This window comes from Lissotriton vulgaris, chromosome 5 (genome assembly GCF_964263255.1).
Source record: "Lissotriton vulgaris chromosome 5, aLisVul1.2, whole genome shotgun sequence".
NCBI classification, from domain to species: domain Eukaryota; kingdom Metazoa; phylum Chordata; class Amphibia; order Caudata; family Salamandridae; genus Lissotriton; species Lissotriton vulgaris.
In genome coordinates, this window is record NC_141693.1 from 593,480,933 (window position 1) to 593,507,839 (window position 26,907).

The window sequence follows — 26,907 nt, forward strand, 5'->3', positions numbered from 1 at the left end:
CACATCCATATGAACCTCGTACAGGAATCCACTGCTACCATGATATATCTATAGTTACCGTCCCTTTGTAGGGGACCACAGTGGTCCAGATAAACGCATGCAAATGGTTTATCCGAGATGAGAAGGGGTGTCTGCGCTGGTCGTTTCACTGTTGATACTTTTATCCTTTGGCATATGTCGCATTCTAATACATACTTTTTAGTTTGTATTCTCAAACGAGGCCACCAATATCTCTGTTTTAATAGTGATACTGTTGCGGAAACGCCAGCATGTGCAGATGCAAGCCCTTCGTGTGCCGCTTTGATTAGTCCTAGTCTGTGTTCCCTGTTTGGAATTACTCTATCCCCCACTCCAGGGATTCGAGCAAAAGGAACATTATTTGTATCAGTTAAGTACAAGTACTTTATAGGAAAGCCTTTTGGGAGTGTTTTCTTATCATTTTTTACTGACGTACTGACAGCTTGTAGAATATCGCTGTCTATTTTCGTTTGTGACCGAGTTATCGCAGCTACGGAAGCCGTTTGCACAGCTGCCTTCGCGGCTTCATCAGCCAATGAATTCCCTGCAACGTGAACGCCATCACGTTGATGACTCAGTGTATGTATCACGTGAGTCTTTTGTAGTTCTTTCTGTAAAAGAACTACCTGTTCCCAAAGCATTTTATGCTTTATTGTGCCACCTTTTGCATCTTTGAAACCATTTTCCACCCAATTCTGCAAGTATTCATTATAAGATTGTACGCAATAAAAGGAATCGCACACTATTAGTGTGGGGAATTCGCGATCGGTATTTTCTAGCGCCATCTTAAATGCTACTAATTCAGCTCTTTGAGCCGAGCAATCTCCTAGAGATTGTGTTTTAGTGACCAATGGTCTAAATTTTCCTTTGTGCCAGCGACCTTTAACAATCGCTCACGCAGCACTGTAAGCTTGCTTACCCCCAACTGCGGGTTGTGCTGATCCGTCAGTATATATAATACTTCCGTATTCTTCGAGAGGCAGGATTTCAATTGGCAGAGGACATTCGTATTCATATTGTAAAAATTCCTGTGTTTTTAAGTTAGGATCAAATTCGTAAACTACGTCTGTTGCAGCAAGAGAATTAACCCACTGAATCCATCTCGGATGCAAAGCTTTAGCATTAGGAATGCTTGCTTTAGTTACCGCTTCTAAAGCCGGTATGGGTGTTACGATTATTATTCGTTTACCTTGTGCTAGGGGCCTTTCTTTCGCTACAGCAGTCTGAACCGCAGTTAGAATTTTCTCCGTTGAACTGAATTTTATTTCAGCCTTTGTGTACAAATGTGATTTGTAAGCTATTGGTACCTTTTCTCCCTCATTAGAGGTTAGGTATGTGAATCCGCATCTTCCTGGGATGACTCGGATTACAAGATCACGTGTGTTGTCACGTGTATCTAATTTTGTTTTTGCTAACATGTCTGTTTGCAATGATCTCAAAATTTCTGTGTGTTTTTGAGTCCAATTGATTTGTTTAAAATCAGGTTTAATTAGTTCGTAGAGAGGTTTAACCCTCTCTGCGTAATTTAGGATGTAAGTTCTTCCGAAATTCAGAAAACCTAGTATTGATTGTAAATTCTTCAGCGTTTTTGGAACTTGGAGTACAGCGCACTTCTCTAAGAAGTTGTCCGCTAGGCTTTTCCCTTCACTTGATAATTCATACCCTAAAAACAGTACTGTCAGATGGGCAATTCGGGACTTTTTAAAGTTGAATTTGTAACCCTCTGCTGCGAACCCAAGTATGATGGTGTTCACTCTTTTCAAGTGAGTATCCAAGTCGTCGTCTGTGAGATAAATATCATCTACGTAAGATAATGCTTCATCATCATAGATTTGTAGTAACTCTGTTACCCTAGCTGAGAATAGTCCTGGGCTGTTCTTGAACCCCTGTGGGAGTCGACAGAATTTTTTCTGCGACCCAAATGCAGAGAAAGCGGTCAAATATCTGCTTTCTGGTGCAATGTTTTGACAAAAGAAACCATTAGATATGTCTAATGTCGTTTTATATTTTTTCCTAACTATGTTATTCATTAGGGCTGCACTATGCGAGTTTTGTACTGCAAAAGTTTTGCAACATGTATTAAGATGTCTGTAGTCAAAACTAGACGATATGAATTGTCTGGCTTGGAGACAGGAAACAAAGGATTGTTCATTTGAGAGGTGCATGTTTCAATCACCCCCTGGTACTCAAGTTGATCTAAGATCTCCCTGACCTGTTTTTTAGCTTCTTGCTTTATGGGATACTGCCGTTGGGCAGTTGGTTCACTTTTTAGTTGGATTTTGTGAGGAGGAGAGTCCTCATCCCATCCTACATGATTTTTATATAATGCAGGTGCCTGGGCTACTGCCCATTTCCGTGCATATGTATATTTTTTGTGAATCGATATGTGATTCGAGAAGGCAGGCATAATCACTTCTTCGCCACGAGGGCACTCCCTGACAAACTCCGGGGGCCAATCTTTTTCAGCTAACAGAATATCATAGCCTTTTGAGAGCTTATCCCAAAATAGACCCTTAATTTTCCTAGTCTTATCACCCTCCATACGCAATGTTATTTCGTATATTTTATGGGGCTCGCTAAGTCTGGCGTCGGCAGTTTCAACCTGAATGTACTCATTCGTGTCCACTGTCTCCAGATGACTCATCAAGTTCTTGCGCGCTATACTGATTTCTGCTGCACTGTCCAACATTGTCAATGCCCACTCCCGTTTTTCAACTGTGTCCTCAGTATTCTCGGCATGGTTGATTACTCTAATACTGGCTACCTTCTTTTTAGGAAATTGAGATTTTTTACTCTGAGCAGGTTCCTTGTCTTTGGACTTGGTGTGCTCTCCTGGGTCTGACCGTCCTCTTCTTTCCGAATTCTGTGGAAAAGATCGAGATGGACGTGTATCAATACTTTGATATCTATCAGGTTTTTTCAGATTATCCCTATTTCTAAGGTTATATCTTTTCTCAGAGGGCTCCCTCTGGGGAGACTGGCGTTCTCGAGTCGGAGTTCTTTCCCTCCGTCGAGGAGACCTTCCTCTGGTCTGGAAAACCTTTTCCTTGGGAGTGGATTGTTTATTCCCATCCCAGCTCTTTTTAGGAGTATTTAAATTATTTTGAATAAATAATTTTTCAGGATTTTCGAGCAGTTGGGGCTTAACTGGTTTTCCACCCAAGCTGTCTCTACCTAATTCTTCATAGCATTTTTCTATGATTTTTGCAAGCTCAACAGGATCTTTTATATCTGTTTCCCTCAACTTCTGGCGAATCGCCACAGATGCTGCTTCTCCCTTTACATTGGCTAATAATATAGCTGTGACCTGCTTGAAATCTTTCAGTAATTTCATACCCAGATTTAAAGCGGGCTCTGGACCGAATTCATTTTGAATCTGTTTTAGCACTTCTGGTATTACCGCCATAGACGGAACACCGTGTGTTTTTGTGTAAATGGAAGCAAAGACTGTACCCCAAGTGTCACAGTCCTCCACGTGTGGTGCGATTCCCATAGGAAGGCAGATGGTCAAGATTCTGTGTTTCTCAATAGGGGTAGTATCAGGAAATACTGCCTCTATTTGAGTGATTTTCTGTGCTAACCAGAAAGGAATTTGTTCCCGTTTTACGGGTGTTTTACCAAGACATGACTGTATGTTCTGTGGTGTAATTTTATTTGTGTTCCCCTGATGAGGGGTCAGCTGGTGTGAATTAACAGCTGGCTGGACTGTTGCAGTCCGCATTACATATTGGACTAATTGCCTATGTATTTTTATTAATGTGTTCAGCTGTACTAACAGCTCTTCTCTTGACATTCTTGCAATGTCAGGATGTGGTGTGTAGCTGGCTAGAACCGGCCACGTTGCTCCTGGTCTCCCTAGAGGACCGAGCCTAGTTATGTGATTATTGTGTTTTAGGGCGCCATTAAACCAGAGCAGGTGCTCTTGAAATTTAAGTGGGATTTCAATCTCCTCGAAAGGAGCGTACTCTCCCGGAGGTTCCTCTATTTTGTAATAGTGAAACTCTTGTGTTGCAGCGTTTGCCGCTGGAAAGTTTATCCATGAATAGAATACCTCTGTCTGCCGATACTCGTGAGCCTCTATCACGAAAATTACTGTACCACCCTGAGGTGTCAGTCCGTTTTCTATAAGTTTTAAAGTTATAGATTTTCTTAAGTGGACCGGGATGATAATAGCATCCGGGTCTGCTTGTTCGGGACCTTGCTGAGTCGCGTCTACTGCGGCCCCAGAGGTTCCGTTGGTTTCTACTGACATTTTTTATAAATGCAGGCTTTGCAGAGTAGGTCTCCAAGGAGACAAAGATTAGGTGCACAATATTTTGGAACACTGTATCCTTCAACGTTGAATAAACCGGAGCTTTACATAGGAATCTCTTCCTACTAAGGTCGGGCGGATTTTAACCTTTCACCCACTCCAGACGTCTATTGGAGTATTTACGGGAGAAAGGGGTCTGTGAAATATGCACGACTGAGTTACTCTACTGTCTTGCGTTAGTTTATCGCCTTACCAAACGTTTGGGCGCCATGTAGTGTAGTTCCTAGTTTCCCACTAGGCCCTGCGCATTGGAATAACATAAACAGTAGTATCGACGTGGAACTGCAGATATTCCAGGCCTCCACTGACTATGCTAAACTTAATTGGGTTGTGTTACCAACTAGCTCAGAGGTCACTGGAAACTTTCTTCTCTGCATAGGAAGTGATCAGCTTCCTTGGCACAGACAAGAAGGGATTCAGTTTTCCAACAACCGTGCAACATGACAACTTTGCTCCTCAGATCAAGAGTCAATCTCTAGGGTCGTGTGAAACAATAGACATGTATTTCACTCAGTCAGTCTAGTGCAGTTTACTTTCACGAGATGTAGAGAATAGAGAGACGGGCGTGTATCAATAAAGGTTAACATTTATTGAACAGTCTTTCTTCTCGTACAAGAGAAATGTATTGCCACAATTGCAATAACTGTTATTATAAAAAGTACGTACAGTAAGATAAGTATTGCGAAATAGAACTGTAAAAGCATTGATATGGTTTCTTAGCCATACAATGGTTTAAAAGTAATAAAACATATATACAGTCATATATACATTAGGCTAACATACTCAACTGGTGCTTCTAACTAAGCCTACCCCAGTGTGCCTGACCTAAGCCTAACACGTGAAAAGGGGAGTAAGTAAGTAGCTTAAGTTAAGTTGGTTTTGCCAAGGTTTGTTTCAAGAATTCTCGTCTAAGGGTTTAGTCAACACCATACCTCTGAATAGAATGATGGAGGATTGGTATCTCCTTCAGGGGTCTCTCTCGATATCCCAGTCACCCGCGAGGGTAAACCGGAAGCGCCGGGACTGGATTTCTCTGCACGAGAAAGGCAGCGGCTCTCTTCAGCGCGTCGAGGAAGGAGGGGGGACAGCGTCCGCGGGCAGCTGGAATCTGCTGGATGTCTTCGCAGAGGACGGCTGTTCAGCTCCTTAAGCGTACTGCACCATAGTTCGCGCTGTAGCGGCGATAATGGTAATCAGCAGCTTCACCACCACAGGATAGCAGGCTGCAGCGACAGAGTGCTAGATTTACCAACACGGGGTCTTGCAGGCAGCTGGCATCAGCAACAGTAGCTCTCGCTCACATTGCTTAAGGCAACGTTGGTAATATTTATACCTGACAGGTGCCGGGTTTGACGCAAGTTTGCTGGACATAAGACGTCAATTAAAGATGTCACTAGGAAGTGACAGTTATCAGTTGCTCATTAGAGTTCCATTACTAATCAAAACATAGCAAGCGGGGATTTCCAGGTTTGCTAAGTTTTTATCTTGTTGAAGAACTCGGAGTGTTATCTAGGAATATCAGATAGTGACTGCTGCTCTGTCATTGCACTAATTGGTCGCAAAGGAAGTAGCAGAGAGTCATGCTGGAATGTGGCTCTGTTCGTGTGAGGCCAGAGATGACTTTTCAGAAAATCGCACTTGAACGGTTATGCCAATATAGGGAATAAATGGATTTATAGCCGAATAGGGGCATAAGGTCACAGTATCGATCAGGAACCTAGATTAACACGCAACAGGCTTTTAAGACCTTGCGGCCCTTCTAAGGTCCAGCATGGGAAAGCGCTCCCTCAGGGAAAGTGGTCTGGTGGACTGGTCATGAAGGCTGAACCTGGTTCCCCAGTTCCAAATTCAGCAGCTCTGACCATAGGGCCACATCCTTACCCCCACTGAGCACCATACTTTCCCCACTGAGAGAAACTCACACTGCCTTCAGCTACAACCCAATTGTGCCCCACTATAAACACCTGGATGTGACTCAATTCATATTATGCACTAGACAAGAGCAATATGCTGCCTAACAAAAATTAACAACTTCCTAGAAAAAGCAAACACTCATAGGGAATGCAAGATTAAATAAAGCATGTGAAATGTAAGCAGGAACAACATGGTTACCTTTTTCTTTTTATACTCATTATTCAGAAATGAGTGAGTACTTTTCCCTGAAACGTTAAGGCCATGACTACAGGGCCCGGAAGGGACCCGTTTCAATGTCCATTGCTTATATCCTTACAAACTGTGAGCAGAATGGTTTAAAAAGACCACATTCATGAACACACAGCTGCTCTACACATTTGGTTTTCTAATTCACCCATCAAGCAGGTACTTCAGTACCTTCAGGAACAGTTCACTTTCCCAACCAGGGAAAACAATGTTGTTCAAAGAGAGAGGAGAAAACAAAAGTAGCTTCACTGGCAAACACTGTAAAGTGGCGCTAATGTGTTTAGGTGTGAATAAATCAATCAGGCCACCTTGCAACCACTCTATCTTACTTTAGTTAGTTTTCATATTTTTAATGTTTTATTTCTATCCACGCCGAGGCTGCACTTAGAAATTGAAAAATGTCAGAAAAAGAAGGCGTTTCCAACAAAAGTGTTTTTCTTTTTTGGATCCATTTCACAGGGGAGCAAATAAACGAGAGGAGGAAAGAGAAGATAATACCTGTTTCTTGAAGTCTCAGTTTTCACTAAATGAGGAAGAGCAAAACAGAAAGAGAGGGAAGAGGGGGAACAAAGAGAAGGAGGGCCAGCTGCCAGATGAAGGAGAACTGGACACTGTCCTTTTCTTCATTGGACATGAAGGAAAAGACAGAGACAGAGTCCTTTTTCTTCTCTGCCTGTTCCACACGTCCCCAAAAGCCGAGCTTTAACTATCGGACTTGGCAATTTCTGCCATCCGGGAGAAGTAGGGGCACGCCGTGCCCTGCCGATCCTGCCTACTTCGACTACTGCCTGTATACCAAAATGTCAAAACCCTTTACTGAAAGTGTTGAATAAGCATTACTCTTACATTGTTCAGCAAGATTGCATTTGTTTTGTACTGCCTTTTCAAATCCAAGTTGAGAAAACCTTTGTTCATAAGCGTTCATTTCGAGTTATTTCTCAGTTTGTTGTGGGCAAAGTAAAGCCCTTTGGGACATATTTACAAGCAGCTTGAGCAGCCGTTACATCACTTTTGTTTGACGCAGCAGTGGCACACTCCTTGCTCCATATATACTAAGTGACTCATTAGGCACAATACGTCACATTTCTCTGCCCTCCAGCGTTTTTCTCCTGCGCCACAACCCGCTGTGTCAGGCTACTTTTATCATATGCAAGGTAGGAGTTCCCCCTTAAATTCAAAGCAGAAATGACACATCCATATTTACAAGCTTTTGGGAAAATGACGCATTGTTGAGGAAGAGCAGAGTCAAAAATGCTTCTAAAACCCTGGGCATTGACAAGCCAGGCATAAAAATGACACATCAGCACTGGTGCATAATCAGAAAATACCCAGTGCACTTTGGCAAGCTCAACTACGCCATGGAGCTACTCATACTGCAGTTGAAAGCAGGAAGGACACAAAGACGACCCCACCACCATTACCTCCACCATCACCACAGAGGCAGCACAGGAGAAGGGAGCGGATATGCAGGCAGAGGATTACTCTCAGTAACTTCAGGGAGTAGGAGGTCATCACCCATTACAGGCTCAGGAGGGAGTCGATTGTCCTGCTCCTGCACCAGATTACACAAAGGGTGCAGACAATATTCCAGAGGTGCATCAACATCCCTCTGCAGGCCAGGCCTATGACAATACTACACATGCTGGTGTCTGGATCATTCCAACCCACCACAGCCAGAGTGGCAGGAATCTCCCAGCCATCCTATTTGGTATTCCTACGCTCCGATCCTGGCTGCCATCATTAGCCTCATACTCCAGTACCTCATGTTCCCCAACACACAACAGAAACACATGGAAAACAAGCAAGACTTCAATGCCATTGCTAGATTTCCACATGTGTTGGGGGTAATAGACTGCGCAGATGTGAGACTTGTGCCTCTTGATGCAACATCACAACTGTACTGAAACAGGAAGCACACATATTCGTTCAACATGCAGGGAATAGTGGACCATCTGGGTTTGGTCATCAAAGTGCTGGCAAAGTATCCTGGAAGTAGTCAAGTTGCATACATCTTCAGACATTCCTTCATAAACAAGCGCTCAAAGAATGGGATATAGGGAAATGGCCTAATGGTTGGTAAGTACATCTCAAGCACATGACTGACCCTATAACGGTAAATTATGTGGGATAAAGCAGCCATATTTGTTTTAGGTGAATAATACAGTGCATAATTAGAAGATGTGGTCCTCATACTTGGCCATACTACATGGCACATGTGCAATACAACCCTCCAAGTCACACATGCTAAGACCTGTTAACCCACTGTGGGCCTCCTGTACAAGAGGCCTGTGCTGCTGGAGTGTAAACTACATGATGCTCTGGTGGAGCAGTTCTCTCAATCATATCTATGAGGCAACACAAAGTCACAGTGTGTGCCCTTGCATAGCCTCATAGATATGGACTAAGGCAAGGCAGTGCAAAGGGCTGCATTGCCTAACTCTATGTTAAGGAGGTGATCCATGGGTCTTATGGTGGGTTTCTCCATGCAACACCAATATGTTTTGACACATTATCAGAATTGCAAGGACACTGGAAACTAGAAATGTGTCACACATGTGTGCCTCACCAGGTGATGTGCAACAAGTAGAATTAACTATATTTATCATCAATATTTACTCCCTCTACATGTGCTGCATTCTGCAGAGCACATACAAAGAAGGAAGATGAGTCCATTGTTTGTTTTGTGTAAGAAGGTGTCCCTTACTGCATAAAACCAATTGAGACCACAAAGCAGACACACCTGCTCCATGGTGTAAAGGTGCATGTGGTGGCGCTAGTCACCAATCTGTGAGTCTGCGCATGCAGAAGGAACACCAATGTGCCCTATGTCATTAATATGACACATTCCTGTGCTTTTCATTTGACGCAGGGAAGTGCAACTAAGTGAGATACAAATAATAATGAGATACAAACTGAGTGTTTCCCGTTTCTCTCAGTTGATGAGTTTCCAGACGGAGAAGCCCACCCAGCAGTAGCAACAGAGCAGATCAATGGCAGAGAGGTGAAGCACACTTGTTCCTAGTAACCAGACAACCAGCACAAGCATCAAAAGAACCCCGCATGTAAAAAATCAGCTCTGGGGAGCCCTGGGGGCCTCTTGGATCCACCCTAAGAGCTGATGAACCGGATGCCTTCAAACAGCTTCAAACACCTGACACAGTCACTGACGGAGCAAGACAGGATTAGACATGGTGGCCTCAGCCGCACCAGCGGATTCATCCTGGTTGGCACTAATCTCAGCTCACCAGGTAAGAAAGGACCTAAAGGGAAGTAGGATTTAGGGAGAAATGAACATCAAAAAAGAACGCAGGGGCTTTCCTCAAGAGGTCTGTTGAACGTGCTGCACTTTGACTCAATTTTATAGTAAACACTTTGTTGCTGGATAGTCACTGCTGGGTGTGGCTGTGTGTGCTCTGCGAGAGTGAAGCAGTGAGTAGAAAAGAGCGGTGAGTTGTGGTGGAGTTTGGAGTGCGGAGTTTGGGTGCATTCTTGTAAGGGCACCAAATCGGCTTGTGCCACCACGTTGACGTTGTCAGCCCTCTGCGAGCCAGACCAGACCTGCAGTCATGTGCTTACACCTGCACCTGCTTTTGCCTTTGGATTTTCCCTGTACCAAGTCTCCTGCAGCCTCCTGTTGACCTCCAGTGCTACCCTACCCCCTCCCTCCAGCAGAGAGTTTGATTGGGCCACATGCAAACACTGGCCTCCAGGCTACCAGTCACCGATAAGAAAACCAAGAATATCAAGGAGGACATTTAAGGGAGCTTTCAACTGTTATCTTAAAGGGGTCCTAAAGGAGAAAGGAGAAGTTAAAAGTAAGCAATATTCGAACAACAGGACAGCCAAAAAGATTCTTCCCTGGGAGAGCCTGAAGAAAGAAAAGTCAATGATTGGGCAAGCATTAGGTCCATGGACCCCTCAATGAAGGTGATAGGTGGCAAGCGGTAGTCTGGTACGCCTTGTGCCTTGTTGAGGGGCCAGCATACCCTCACGCTTTGACTTGTGCCCCTAAATTTATACTTGTATACCTCAACCTACATCCTGATCAGTGCATTTGACATCAAAATTTGACACAACTACTTGGGCCTCTGTCAGCCTCACACCTGACCAGCTCATTGAGTTCATCATCGCCCATTTACACTTGTGGAGGAGATACTGACATTAGACCCACCGGGCTATTGATTGGGTACATCCCCTCTGCAGGAGATGTTTGGAAAGTAGGGAGTGGAATTTCAGCAGTGGCCTGAAGGTATGGGAACCTTTGTTGTTTGCCCTGTCGGATCCAAGTATGGGGCATAGGATCTGCTGGTCAATCTTCCTGGACCTGCCCAGCTAGCCTTTATCTGCCCATTTACCTAGAAAGACCCCTCGCTGTGCGCTCATGCCCCTCAATAGTTGCACTAATTCAAGAGGTGAGAAGGTGCAGCAAGGGTTACTTAGACCCTCCAATCCTGATCCGAAGAAGCTGTGAAACCATTGATTTTCAGACATAAGTTTAAACTATTAGAAATGGTGAAACAGAGCAACCTTAGCCTAAAAACACTGTGGTAGGAGAGTTTACGATGACCGGTTGTTCCAACTCTTACCCTCAGACCAAACCACTTCTACCGGCTCAAGAATAGCAACTACAATGGACTGGCGCAAGAGACATTCCCTGTCTGCATTCCAGCCGCACGCCTACCAAGGAACAAAAAGATATGTCAGACATGGATACTTTCCTGAATAATTTTGGGTGTTTTATCAGTAGTCTTTCTAGCACACCTAAGGTAGCTACAAATAAGGCAAGTAAAGAAGTGCAAAACAATTATTGTTTTGACAGCAAACTCTCCTCCACAGCCTGCCCTCCCCCTTCCTGAGTCTGAAGATACTTTTACAGGAGGGTAGGAGCAAATGCAAGAGTCATCCCTGCCATTAATATAGGTAACTCATGTTATCGCTAATGCAATCCCAAGTGTAGGCCCAAGCCCAAAATGAATATGACTTTGACGACTGCACAAGTTTCTTCATCCTTGGATTTGTTTCTGGAACCAACAAGCGCTAATGGCTTGCTACCTCAATCAAGTAAATCTCCTTTAAACCAAAATGCTGCATGCTCACTCCCCAGAAATGGGAGCTTCACTGACCAGGAACTGGGAATCCTGACACATCATTTTCTTTCTAGCATTAAGGATCAAATAGTTGAAACTCTGGGGCAAACCCTGTTAATTACACTGGGCCCAGTTGAAAAAAACACCAAGCCAGTTTTGTCTCTGCAGGCCACACCGCATATCCATGAGAAGGTAGCAATAAGACCCATACTGGACACTATAGTCAGGACTCTACTTTGGTTGTCAATCAAAATGGAACTGCAATTAGATCTTATCCAATCATTGGCAACTTGCTGTGGTGAAATTGGTTTCAAGCTTAATCCCCTGGAAACGGGGTGAAATTCCTTCTGAAGGATAAACCTTGCCAATGATTCCCAATTATTGACAAGCTAAATATATTTCCAAAGATACTGGGGAATTCCGTTGGTTCAATCAAGGTCTCTATAACAAATAAAACATCCCAGGCTAAGTTATTAAATGCTACTATGATGGAGGTTGTCTATCAAAATAACCATGGTACCAGGGCAGTTTCTAGGTGTTTTGCCGCCCTAGGCGAGAATTGAAAATTGCCTCCCCCTACCTTTTACTTTATTTGCAATTTGTACCAGTGTATCTGTCAGTGTGTTGTGTGTGTGCGCGCGTGTGGGCAGTGTCTGTAAAAGAGTTTGTGTATGTGTGGGGGTGCGTGCATATTTGTGGGTGTGTCTACATGAATGTGTACTTAGGTGTTTACAGAAAGGTTGTGTGCATGTGGTTTGCTTAGGTGTCTCTGGGGAGTCGTCTGTGTTTGGATGTCTATAGGGAGGTTGTGTGCGTGTGAGTCTGGGCGCGGGTCTATGGGCACAGACTAAGAATCTGCTTGTAGGTGCCAAAACAAGCTAAGTAAAGTAGACATCCCCACCCAGAGAAAGCTAATGAATTGTCCCACACCAAAGGCGAAGTACGGGTATTTATTACTCTCTACAGGAAACTCTAGTCACACACCCCTAACTCTGAATTTGTATCATTCACACCTATAAACAAAGGGCAGCACCATCATCCTACATTTCCTCTCCTCTACATGCTATTCAAATGTTACATTACGTCACGTCTTTGCTGTACAGAGATAAGATAACATAACATCTCTTCGCATCCCCATGGAGGCCGTTCATGAGCTGGGTGCCTCATAAGTTGGTGAGCTTATTTTCGCAGGGGGGAAGAAGACGTGCAGCAGTCTCCAAATGCAGAGTCCCCAATCTAACCTCCACCCAGCGCTAGATCATGTCCCTTGTCTCACAACCCCACCACCTCCACATAAGCTGCTCAGCGTGTGCATCCCCTCCTGCTGGTCAGCACCGCGATTGCTTTACCGGAGCCCGAAAGATTTTCAAAAACAAACCTTGTCTGGCTGCACCATTATCGTTCTGGGTCTTCCCTTTGCCGCCCTCCCCTTTTTGCCGCCCTAGGCGGCTGCCTAGTCCTGCCTAATGGTAGAAACGGCCCTGCATGGTACATCTGAACCGGACATTCCCCTAAAATTTTCTGTACAACCATCTGGCATTCAGGATCAGGAGACCTGTCCTTCATCTAGCAGGCCATTGGACAAGGGGAGCTTCTGGACAGGACCACTTCAGTGTGTGATGAGGTGGACAACAAGTGATTTCAGAAACCGGAACTCCACCTGAGTCACCTTCATAATTCTGCTTGACAAGAAGGGTAAAGAAAGGTTCCAAAACAAACAAAAAGCAGTGCTTGCTTAAGAGAACATCTATGTTTGCCAAAAAAGCTAGAAGTAATAAAGTACAAGATCCCCCGAAGTTTGGAAATATTTTTCCAATATTTGCTCCACTGACAACATCCCAACCCCTGCTTCTCATCTATGCAACCAGCAAATTCTCCCTGGCTGTTCCTGTATCATCAGAAGCAGATGAGACAAATTGGACCAGGGGTGGCTCGGAGATCAATTGTCACTCTGTGCAAGCGAGCACCAGAGGCATGGAACAGCCGGAGTGTGAAATGCCAGTGCAAGGCGCATGCACCCTCATTAGGGGAGGTGAACTGACAGGAGTTAGAGGGATTCTGGGCACACAAAGTGAAACGGTGGACCCAGGCATCTGATGCGTAATTGTACTACTCGTATGGCCTTTGGCCCCAAATAAAGTACAGAGAGAAGGAAAGGCTCCCTGAGCTGGCCTGTGGCAATAGCAAATAAAAATAAACCCTGTATGTGTTTCTAAATGGTGGAAAGATCCTGAGCAATGCAACACTATGTAAAATGCTTCTTCACAATACCGCTTTGAAGAAAGTGCCTCCATGTCTGCTGTCTGTGTCCACAGGTAGCTCCCATGGTCATGAGGTTTGTCATGTAACCAATACCTGTAACAATGAGAAATGTTTCAAACATTCGGCCCTCTCCAGATCATGTGTACCATGGACAATCACAATAGTCATAATGTGTAAACACTATCCATACAACATGCACTCCATAGTGTGCCACACTAACCTACTTTATAAGTCCTTCAAGGGTTCTGTCTGTGCAGCAAATTGGACCCTCATTCAAAAATTACAGCTCACAAGACACGCAGCCACACATCCACCATACATATAATGGGCCTGTCTTGTTGCAATGCTGCCCACTGTCTGCCAGCACAGGCTTCTAACCCAGGACACTGCATCATGTTAAAAAATATGTCTTACACTGCCCTCAATCAGTGAGGTAGTGCAGCTCTGATAGATTACCAGTTGCACTGTTCAGCGCAAGACTCCCACAGCTCACTTGTCTTGTGTACTGTGAACAGATGTATGTTGTTACTACACATGCTTTTACAACACATGCTTTTACCACGCAGGTTTTACAACGCAAGTCGTTACAACGACTTGCGTTGAGGGGCGCTGGATAGTGAATAGTTTAATTTACTATTCCAACTATTCCAACTCCAGTCCCTGTGGACAGTGGGGAAGGTTTTGGATAGTAAATTAAACTATTTCCCATCCTACAGCCCCCCCCAGCGCAAGTCGTTGTAACGACTTGCGTTGTAAAAGTTGCGTGGTAAAGGTACTGCGTGGTAAAAGTTGCGTTATAAACGCTGTTCCCCATTTTGAACACAGTGCACTGCCATGCATAGAATATCATGTCCCACAATGACATGCACTAACTCACTCAAGTAATCAATCGATCAATAAATCAATCAATCAGGGGCTTGTATAGTGCGGCTATTCACCTTTGAGAGTCTCACTAATCTCTCCATGGCAATAGCCAAGGAACAACAGTGGCTACTACTTTCACATCTAAATATATGTGAATGAATGAGATAACATTATCTGTCATGCCTAAGGAAGAGGAAGAATAAATCACCCCCAGGAGTGATCTTCTTGAAACTACAAAATCACCTATGTGTCTCAATAATTCCTAACTTCTAATTTCAGCTAACCTATTACTCTTAAGGCAGCAAACGCTATCTTGATGTAACAATGACCACTAGAGAGAAATATCCAATATTCCCCTTTTATCTCTACCAAATTCTATTAAAAAAGGACCACATTCATTTGACCCATCAGAAATTAATTGTGGAAAACGTCTGAGCTATATAGGCACCAAACATAGCAAAAATGTCTTAATAAAGGGCCAACAGATTTTGTACATGTAAACGAACAGTATTTCAACAATAGTTAAACTGTCTGTGTAGGAAAGTAGGATCTGCGTCTTATTGTTACCCAACCATTTTGATTGATGTCTCACTGTTTTTGACTAGTCTGACTGGAATCCTGCTAATCAGGACCCCCAGTCTGTCTGCTTTCTCCTTTAAATTGACATGCATGTACTTTGGTATCCAGATTCGATACTGGGGTACCCTTATCAGTCCCTTGTATTGGTACCCATGTATCCAGGGAATAGGTACTCCAGAGGCCTCCCATGGGTTGAAGCATGTATTATGCCACCCATGAGAGGCCATGCAAAATGTCCTGCCCCTCCCCTAGGGGGGTCCCTGAATCTGTCCAAACCTCTCTGTGGGTACAAAAGGGCCTACCTGGCTGTAAGACTTTAGATTTTATGTGGGCAGGATTCTACAAGAAGAAACCACTGACCTTCGACCATCTGGACACAATGGACTTCGCTGGAACTTGACTGGGCTCGACTTCATCCCTTTTTCCATCCGAAGCTTAGTTTGTGCCCTTGCTCAATACAGGCTTCATGCAGGACCTCTGGTGCACTAAAGACAACTGAAGAATCTCCCTTGGAGTGAAGGAGTCACTCCCCTGCACTATCAGGCACCTAACCGCAACTGACCGGTCTACTGCTCCTGAGCTCCTGCAGACTCCAAAGATTTCAGCAACACAGGAGGTGGGTTACCGAAGGTCCCTGAGGTCGATCTGCTCTCTCAGCAAGTTTGAGGCCAGTATCCCTCGTGGGGACTGCATAACCTGAACACCTGTGCAACGCATCTATTTGCAGTTGCATGTGCTTGTTGGAAATTCCCGAACTTGTACATTAGACTCTGTGTTGTCCTGAATCTGAGCAGTATTTGCACCAAATAACTCCAGCCTCCTCATACCAAGTGCTCCGTGGGCTGGTACTTTGCATTCTTGCTCGAGGTCCCCTTGCGACTCCTGGTCCTTTGGCCTGTGGGTCCTCCTGAGGGTCATATTAATTTCTATTGGGCTTTCCTGGTTGCTCCAGATGTACCCTGACCCACCATTGCTTTGTGAGTCCCCTGGACCTTGCTGGTCCACATGGTAAACTGCTTGACCTTCCTCCGTGAGTTGCTTTTGCCAAGACTTGTTAGTGCTTCAGCCAGACACCGACCCCTCAGCACTCGACATCCTCCATGGGACAGCTCTCATCTGGCTCCTGGTCATCCTCTATGTCTCCTTGTCCTCGTGGCTGCAGAGTCAAGCATCTCTTCTTTGCCCCTGAACCACCCGACACCAGTGGGTATTCGTCTACAGAGCCCCTGGTCACTCTGAAGTGACCCAGACTCTGTCCCCTCTGCTTTTAGGTTCCTTCCTTCCAGAATCCATGCTTGTTTTCCTCCTGACCCTTTTAACCTTCACAGCAGCAGTGCTTCTTCACAGCCCTCCATTGAGAACAACAGCAGTTTCCGATACCACTTCAGACCTATGCACTCGGCTCCCCTGGGATAGGTAACTCTGGTACTATGGTATCTCTAGCCTCTTAAGTTCCAAAAGGTTTGCTCAAAGTCCTATTAGAAGGGTTCTTAAACTTTAAAATTGCAACCGCGACTTCCCCATACAATTGTACGGAGCCCGCAGTTGTGTTAGCACACTGCACCCGTCCTCCGTGGGGTCCCTCTCGCCTGGGGTGGCTGCTTGGGGTCTCAGCGATTCTACGTACTCTAGACCTTGTCTTGAACCCAGTTGTCATTGTTATAGCAGTATTTTAGTAAATGGTTTGGTCTCCCCCTGGAGCCCACTTTGTATTGTGCTGCTTACAACTGTTCTATTGATCTCGTAGTGTGTGCTTTTTGTTCTATCCTCGTGTAGAGGATAGTAGAGAGTGTTGTATTAATAAATACATATTTTTATATAACTAGTGTGTGGTTCCCCTTCATTTAGTCATTCAGGAGGTGATATTTTGGTAAAACAAGCTGCTTTACATTCCTTCAAGATTAAGCCTGAAGGCTGCTCTCCACAGCTACCACTAGGATAGCTTTCTAAAGGTTACCTTTGACCCCATACATCATAAGGGTCATTTGGACTGGTGCAAGGTGCCCACTTTAATTAGTGAACAACATGTACCAGGCCAACTTCTCACAGTCCGGATTTGTTCAAACCCATTTTCTCATAGCCGATGTGTTGGCAAGCCTTTGCAACTGCAAGTTGGATGGGGAGCACAGGGGTTCAGTTATTCTAACCCCTACGAGGTACACTGGCCTCAAACTTGGTAAGAGGGCAGGGCAGGTCTCGGGAGCTGTGGAAAACCCAGTGCCCACGGAGTCCGGAGTAGCTCAGGATCTGCAGACTGGTCGACTTAGTTGTGGTGCCTGCAAATGCAGAGGAGTGACTCTTTCACACTAAGGGAGATTACTTCAGGTGATTTTGATGCTTCACAGGCCTTAAAATGTTCCTTTATGATGCACAGGCACAGATGATGCAGCAGGCTGGAATGGAGACGAAGTCAGGCCCAAACGAAGTCCAGAGTGCCCAGACGGTAGAAGTGCAATGATGTCTGATCTGAATCTAATCCCACAACTAATCTAGGACCTACACCCAGGTAAGCCCTTAAGTAACCCTGGGAAATGTTTGGGACGATTCAGGTGACCCTCCCAGGTGAGGGTCTAGACAGGAGGGAAATTTCTCCCATGTCCTTTGTCCAGTTTTGCACCAGAGCGTGAGCTAACTGCTTCCATGACTGGTTTGAACTGGACTATGCACAGGGCACAGGGATACCAAATGTACCCCTCATACAGACTTTCGGGCACTGGCAAGCACACCCACCCACCTCTCTGTGACAGGATGCCTATTGTTCTACCTTCCAGAATTGTGTCTTTGGTCAGCAGCAACCATTGTGTGCTGTCTGGGACTAGAAAGCTGGTACCGGAGACACTGAGAGCCTAAGAATCACACCGTTTATGGTTGGCAGGTATGATTACAACATGTTTGATACCAAGCCTGATAGGATTTGTTGCAGCCGTTTCTGAGATGGTCATCACATAATTACATTGTGCCCCTCAATGTAATATATGGCTGCTTCACTGACAACCCGGTATAATGGACTCCATAGGCTGCAGGGGTGTCCTGCTCATGCAGGGTCACCCTCTCACTTAGAACCAAGCACCATGTCTTCAGGATTGCAAAGGCCTGCTATAGGGGTGACTTATAGGTTTTAAGTGCAGTGACCCACAGATATTGTAAACCAATATAATTAGTAAGTGGCATCCAATCTGGGATGTACCTAAGTGCTGAACACAACAATTTAGTGAGAAAGCAGATAGACTGGGGTCCTGATTAGCAGGGTCCCAGACATAGTAGTCAAAAACAACATCACATCAAGCAAAAAGTGGGAGTAACCATAGAAGTAGATTCTACCTTCCTACAATTGTCATTTCTGAATTAGGAAGAAATACTCCCGGGAACACTCATATAATTACCATACTACTAAATGGTAAATAAAACTTCCTAAGAAGCCAGGCATATAATAAGTGTCTTGATAAGGTGAACAATAGCCATTTGGTAGTGTCAGATCCAAACACTCATAGAACTTCTACTGGTCATGTAAATGACAATAGTCGACATGACGGGATTATACACCTTTTTCTCATGTATGCATAACAAGGGCAAATAAACATGAAGTGATCTACAGATGCTGAGCCAATGCTGCACACAGGGATTAGAGTAGCATGCTTCCATTTACTTTTGTTGAGATTCAGAGGCAAAATCCCAAACCTAAATTGTTACTAAATTGCACATTAATGTGGAGGTTCAATTTTATCCATAAAAACAAGAAAGAATTGTCAAAATCTAGAAACCTATCAGTAAAGTGCCAGGTGTTACAGCATTAAGACAAGAAGCCTGAATATGATTCAAAAATGTTGTTTTTAAAAGAGGTAGCACTTCTTTTGACATGGATTTGGGATCCTCCCACAACCCACCAACTCCAGTCTAAGCAACCACTGCTTGGCCTCTCTGTATCATGCTACTGGCCCAGCTGCTTTGTCAAGAATTTGAACTTCACCTACTGCTTTCTCAACTGGAATCTGAGTTTTGTTGGTCCATAATCTTACCTAGAACACTAAGACCTTCAGTGCAGCAGTATTTATAATACTCTATAACCCAAGATCTAACTGGACTGGCACCAGAGGAGTGTTTATTAGAAGATTTAATAGTGTTCTTATGAATTTATTTTCCACCAGCTCTAGGTTCTTTGGCTTCTCAATCCCCACAACTCAGCGCCAAAAAGAGCAGCACCCAACCCTGTAGCCTGATGAATTTCAATTGCAGGAGAAGTTGGGCAGAAGACAGATAGAGTTTCTTAACAGTTGCTGTATCTAAATGCGAAAGTGCAAGGCTGCTCTTTAGCTTGTTTCCTTCCCAGTATAAGAATTAGCTTGGTAGTTTGGTCTGCCCTGTTCCCATGATGCACTGGGCCAGGGTCAGACTAATTTGCATATACCCAAGTTCTGAGCTGGGATGGTGCAGTGAGCTAAAAAACGGTGATGGATCAAGCCCTGATCTTTGGACTGGGTAAGAGTGGTCTGCTTAATTCAGACACTCTGTTCATCACCACCCCCTTTTCTGAATCATTTTTGTCCACCATAAGCGTGGAAGGGTATACTCAGATGTGAGTCCCTAGCTCATTGCACCATCAGGATTCAAGCAAGCCGGGCCGAAGACGGCTGAAATGCCAGAAACCGGTCCCTGGTAGCTTGTTTCCTTCCCAGTATAAGAATTGGCTTGGTAGTTTGGTCTGCCCTGTTCCCATGATGCACTGGGCCAGGGTCAGACTAATTTGCATATAGCCAAGTTCTGAGCTGGGATGGTGCAGTGAGCTAAAAAACGGTGATGGATCAAGCCCTGATCTTTGGACTGGGTAAGAGTGGTCTGCTTAATTCAGACACTCTGTTCATCACCACCCCCTTTTCTGAATCATTTTTGTCCACCATAAGCGTGGAAGGGTATACTCAGATGTGAGTCCCTAGCTCATTGCACCATCAGGATTCAAGCAAGCCGGGCCGAAGACGGCTGAAATGCCAGAAACCGGTCCCCGGTAGCTTGTTTCCTTCCCAGTATAAGAATTGGCTTGGTAGTTTGGTCTGCCCTGTTCCCATGATGCACTGGGCCAGGGTCAGACTAATTTGCATATAGCCAAGTTCTGAGCTGGGATGGTGCAGTGAGCTAAAAAACGGTGAGGGATCAAGCCCTGATCTTTGGACTGGGTAAGAGTGGTCTGCTTAATTCAGACACTCTGTTCATCACCACCCCCTTTTCTGAATCATTTTTGTCCACCATAAGCGTGGAAGGGTATACTCAGATGTGAGTCCCTAGCTCATTGCACCATCAGGATTCAAGCAAGCCGGGCCGAAAACGGCTGAAATGCCAGAAACCGGTCCCCGGTAGCTTGTTTCCTTCCCAGTATAAGAATTGGCTTGGCAGTTTGGTCTGCCCTGTTCCCATGATGCACTGGGCCAGGGTCAGACTAATTTGCATATAGCCAAGTTCTGAGCTGGGATGGTGCAGTGAGCTAAAAAACGGTGATGGATCAAGCCCTGATCTTTGGACTGGGTAAGAGTGGTCTGCTTAATTCAGACACTCTGTTCATCACCACCCCCTTTTCTGAATCGCTCTTTTGTATATGGGCAGACCATGTCAGATTACTAGTTAATCTAACCCCCAGACCTTGACATCCTCTAAAATATTTGAGCCTGGCCTCAACTTCCCTTTAAAAGATTTATTAGGGTTGAAAGCCATACATTTAGTCTTTAAGCAATTAATCTCAATTAATCTCAGGGTCAAAATCATTGCAGGCTGTTTAAAAACCTGTTTAAATAGTCTGCATACCTATTGGAGTTATCGAAATTAGAAGTGTATAATCAGCAAAGAATTTAGAAGGGATAAATTTACCAGCTAATTTGGGGAAAACACCCCCGTAATCAAACAATGCATTGATTAGCCCATTCTTATGTAAAGTCAACAAGATTGGGGCCAAAACACAGCCTTTGTGGACTCCTTTTTCAATGCTTATATTTCTAGTTAGGTCACCACCTGTGCTCCACCTGACTTGTGAAATAGATATTTTGATGTAGGCACACATAAGTTGTCACAAACTACTGGGCAACCTGAGATCCTGCAGAGCACCCCATAGTTTAGTTTTGTGTCATATATGCCTGGATACATCCACTGAAAGTGTAGACAGTCAATCTGTCCCCTGCATGCCACTTACACTGTAGACTGGCTGAACCAGCTAGTGTATGTCACTTCCTGAGTGGGCAATGCATCCACAACGCATTCTAGAAAAGTACTGTATACAGATTTGAGCCTTGGGACCATAGGCCATAAATAGTGATTGATATTTTAGATATAGAAGAACATCATTCGTGAGCATCATCATTCAGACAGTGTGTTGCGTTAACATTTAACCTTGCCACTACAGACTTAAGTCCTCTTCAAGATTCAAGTATTTCGTAACTTTAGTTTTAATTAAAATACTAGCTCACCATTGTTCTGAAGAATTTGCTATTGTTTGTGTTTGTTATATTTCCACTATCAGGTATTCTTTGTTATGTACTAGTCTTGCCTCAAATATTTGCAAAGCTATGATATAATAATACATAATCCACTAACTCAATGTTTTGTTTCAGTTTAGTTGCCTGCGATGAATAATCCTTCTGATAAATCCTACAGTTTAAGTTCACCTAGGTGGGAGTGGGACCTCGCTCCTGATTCCTTCACTGTTAGTGTGATAGCCTCCTACTAATACCCTCACCACCCTAAGTTGGCACCTTGGGAAACCATGCAGCCCTCACTAGATCTATTCAGGTAAGAGAACTATGGAGCATTGCTGCAGGCAATATAGGCAATGGCAACCCCCCCCCCCACACTAGTGGTCAACAGAGTTGCAGATTGCAGAGATTAGGAGAGTAGTAAGATAAGGGTACTGCTTAATTCATTGTTAGACCAGATTTTTTAAATAGACTTCGCTAAGGCAGCAGTACAAAGTAAAGTAGCCAAAAAAGATTTGAGGCATAAATAAACTAAAATAAATATTTATTACCCTTTTGAACAATATTATAAAACCGGCTTCTTCCAGCTACAACTCGCCCACACCTCTCTCCAAACAAATCTCCCGTCCCCAATCAATGTCCAATGTATACAACACAAACTAAAGTCCAAATTATACCACTCCCAACTCCCATCATTCCCACCCTCTTCGGCCACAACAAGTCCCACCAACCAAAACAAATGCTAAAAAAGGAAGTAAAGAAGATGGGATGAACACAGAGGGCCAGGAGTTTTCTGATGTGCCCTCCATCTGTGCCTGCCAGCCTCAGCAGGAAGCAGCATTGGAAGGTGTGGTCTGAAATTGGGGGGGGTAGCAGTGAGGGATCTACGGCGGGTGGCTGCCAGCTGACTGCAGCACCGTTGTTGTTGCTGTGTGGCTGGAGGAGCTGGCTGGGGCCCTGTACGGCTGCCTTTACCACCTCCTCCTCCTGGGCCACCAGCCACGGCTACTCTGCCGATATAGCCTCCCGCTTCTGTTGCTGCAGCTGGGCTGCTATATCCTTCTGAGATGGACCAGTAGGAGTAGCTATATCAAGAAAGAAAAAAGACAATGCGTAAAAATGTTCTATGCAACACACTTGTCTAAAATTATATAGTGTCACCTTAGCAGTACATTGCTTGTCCCCTTGGTCTATTCAATGTTGATGTAATTATAGTGACACACATTACCTACACATGCCTCACATAGAATTAAGCACAAATGGCAAATGCACTTACTGTCTGAAATTAGTTAAGGCAGAATAAACCACACACCAGTTTAAAAATGTGTTTTTCTTTTGAAGGATTTCCTAGTATAAACTAAACAGACACTTTGGGTAGAAAAATATATAGAAGTGACCTCTCATTATTGAGTAAGGCATTTTGCACTATGTAATACAAGTATTTTTTCTCTTGTGGTGCTAAATAAATTGAGGCATGCTAGCTCAGCGGGTGCCCTAGCCGTACTCAGTAGTCAAACCTTGCTATTCTCTGCAGTCTGCAGCAGGGGCAGCTGTAATAGACAATTTTCTTTTTACAATGGCCCTCCTCTTCTCCAAAAGGCCTTTAAATGTTATCCTGACTACAAGGCAGATGAATAATAATGAATGATACACGACACAAATAAAATCATGCGAACATCATGTCTGTCTCAAGAAGATGATGGGAAAAGTGTTGCACTGCAGTACAGGGAAAGGATTAAAGAATGGGATATAGATTGTATTTGGCACGTTTGTCACAGACTATCCCATCCACAAAAGTCAAGGCACTTACTTAGTCCCACTTTACTCCCTCGCCTCACCCTCCACTACACTTTATAATTATTTTTTCCAACAAATACATTTGCTTGGTAGTAAGGAAAGGAAACTTAACTTACTATACTGCAGGGTAAGTTAGAGGGATTACATGGGGTAGGTAGATGTTTTACTATAGATTACTGGGGTGTCCCTGATCATCATCATGTGCCTAAGCTTTGGCTAGTAAATCACTGGCTCCCCATTGAAAGAAGAATTACTTTCAAGCTGCTCACGTACACATACGAGGCCCTCCACAACATCGGACCACAATATCTCAACAACCATCTCTCCTTCCAGGCCACCAAGAGAAACCTCAATTCAGCTGAACTCTCTCTTGCCACCGTCCCACATATCTACAGGAAAAGAGTGGGTGGACAGTCCTTCTCCTACCTCTCAGCCAAGACATGGAACGATCTCACACTTCACCTCCAGCAAACCCCTACACTGCTTCAGTTCAGGAAAGATCTCAAGACCTGGCTCTTCTGATGACCCCAGCGGAGTTCCACTTAACCCCCATAGCTCCTTGAGACCTTAATGGGAGAGTAGTGCACTTGGCCAACCCCTGATTGATTGATTGATTGATTGATTGAATAACTGTGGTTGACAAATGTTGAAAGGGAAAATTTGGAACAGGCAAAATCAGTTATGGAAGCCATGATGAAATATATCACTTGAGCAAACAAATGTGCCATACGCCAAGAATAGATTTTTCAAATCTTTGGAAGGCTGGGACAGAACCTAGGAAAGAATAAATTAATTTCTAGGAAGTGACTAGAAAGTGACTGAGTGGTCACTGAGAGGGAAAGGACACACCTTGTTTTTGCATTGCTGTACATTGAAAACATTGTAAATGCTACATTAACTGAAGCTGGCACACATTGCACAGACAACAGTTCAGTGCTGAACTGAACCATGCAGCAGTTAGATCATCATGGGTGGCACCAGAAAAATGCCATGGGTGGGGGCAGATGATGGGTGAGATACATTATATGTTTCTCGCTTAACAAATACTGGGAGTCAATGGAGTAGACAGAAATACCACTCCAACCCTTTGAATCAGATCTTTGATAAACATATTCTAAGTAAACAAAGTAGGTGAACATGCCCTGATCCCTTGTTTCTTAATCCATTCATCATGTCATTGTTCCAGTATTCTTCACCCTTGGCTTTGATACACATCATTTAAACTTTACATTCTCTCATCCAGTCTTTCACCATTGAAAACCATAAATCCATATATATTCATCCATCCAAACATGGCTGTCAAAGAACCTTTCCCCAACATCCATTTACCCACCATTGCATCCTTTCACCCATTCACCCACCTTGCCTTAACCCACATCAGCATTCCTTTAACCCACCCAGACAGGCAACTTTCACCCATACCCATCAACTCATCAAAGTTAATGTTCATTATAAAACTATCTGCTGAGTACCAGATAGAAGAGGCCATTAACACCTCAACTCCAGCTGTATCTGCTAAAGCAGTGTGTTCACTCATGATTCTATGCCCATGCAGTGAGTCTATTACTAATTATTAATAAGCAAGAAATGTGACTTCCCATCATCACCACTACTGGGATACCCCCTTCAACTGCCGCTGCCACGTCCGATCAGCTGGTGCTCTTGCTGCTGGCACTGGTGGTCTGTGTGGCTATAAAAAACTTTATACATAGTCGCAAAGAAGGACCAAGGGCTTGATAGGTCCAAGATACGAGCTCCAACCAGTAACTGCTTTAGACAAAAGAGTATGCTGTTCCTTAGAGGGGTGTGGCAGAAAAAGAGAAGTGATAAAAAGGTGATTTAAAAATGGCTCCCTGATTCTCCAAAAAAGGTTTAATCTAGGAGTACCTGGACCATGAATAAAAATGGTGAACTGAGTGGGGAGAAATAAACCTGTGTCAGTTCTAGTGAGTGGTGCATAGGATCGAGGCCAACATGTTTCTTGCTTTCAATAAAGAGGGGTGAGGTAACTCACTCATGACTCCACCATACGTCAGAGCACAGGGGGTCTAAGAGCCAGCTAGTCTGGCTAGGCTGTCTTTAAAGACTATCAAGTCAAAAGGTACCCAGGTCACCACAGAATAGCCTTAGAAAAGGAAACAACTGCCAATTTGATGAAAACGCGAATCACTCAACAGACACAAAATATATTCAAAATTGGTTGACAAAATCCATACCATCAAATAGTGGATTACCATCAAAAAAGACTTAGTGATCAGTCATATCATCTGGCCATCCAATTTGTTAATAGGCTAGTCCCTTGATCATTGAGACTAATTGCCACACAGTCAGTTGATAGTATTGGATCTGGTCCACGGGTATCTATGAACCGCCTTCTGATAGCTAATCTTTGATGGTTGTAAAGATAGTGAAAAACGCTGTGCCTCATAAACAAATGTGGTGAGTTAAAATAGGATGGTGTGTCCTCAAAAAACAAACTTTATCCAATAGCCGGGCAAATCCCCTAATTAAAAACCAGAACAGTGCAAAAGACAGTATCAACAAATATCTGCCTGAAATAGGGCCAACATGTTTCTGCCTATCGGGCAATCAATCGCTCGGCTTTCATCAGGAAGTCTGCTCTCAAAATGTTGCAACTGCTATCAAATAATAATGTGACCAAATCAAAATCACAACAAAAAATGAAGGTTGAAAACGATACAACCTATACCAACCGTAATACACTAATCCTCCGTGTCAATGGAATTTATGAATCTATGGAGACAATATATTCATTGTTATTAGTGTCATGTAACAGTGTTCGCTTATTCCACAAACATGAGTGCTCCCAAGTACATATTATAAATAAGTTGTTCATTATTGCTCACCCGATATGACAGGGGAAAGGACCTCACCTCACCTGGACCGTGCTCAGGTCTATGAGGCCCCGCTTTATGGATTAGAAAGATGCAAACAGAAAGCAGAGACATCATAAGGCTGCTATATCGGCAGTTCTCAGTAATGTCAACAAATCCCCTCTGTTGATTATGTCATCTTCCTCCATTTTTAAATACAGTCACAGAACACCCCCTCAGCCTCGAGGTATCCCACCTAGGTATGTTTCTCGAATGGTAATATGCAATCATCAGAATAACACACATTTCCAATTGTCTCTTTACGCCTTAAGATTGTATTCTAGGCGAACATGTCCTGTTATATAACTCCAAAAGGCATCCATTTGCATAGCCCTGATGCTCTCACCATGTTAAACACACTCCAAATGTTAGTATGTTCTCTCGCAGCCCATTAATATAGTTCTTTGAGTACAATTTTCGCTCTCTCACTTGCTTATACTCAAGTTCTCCAAAGCCTTACCTCTCCGTCGGTGCCTCAATCT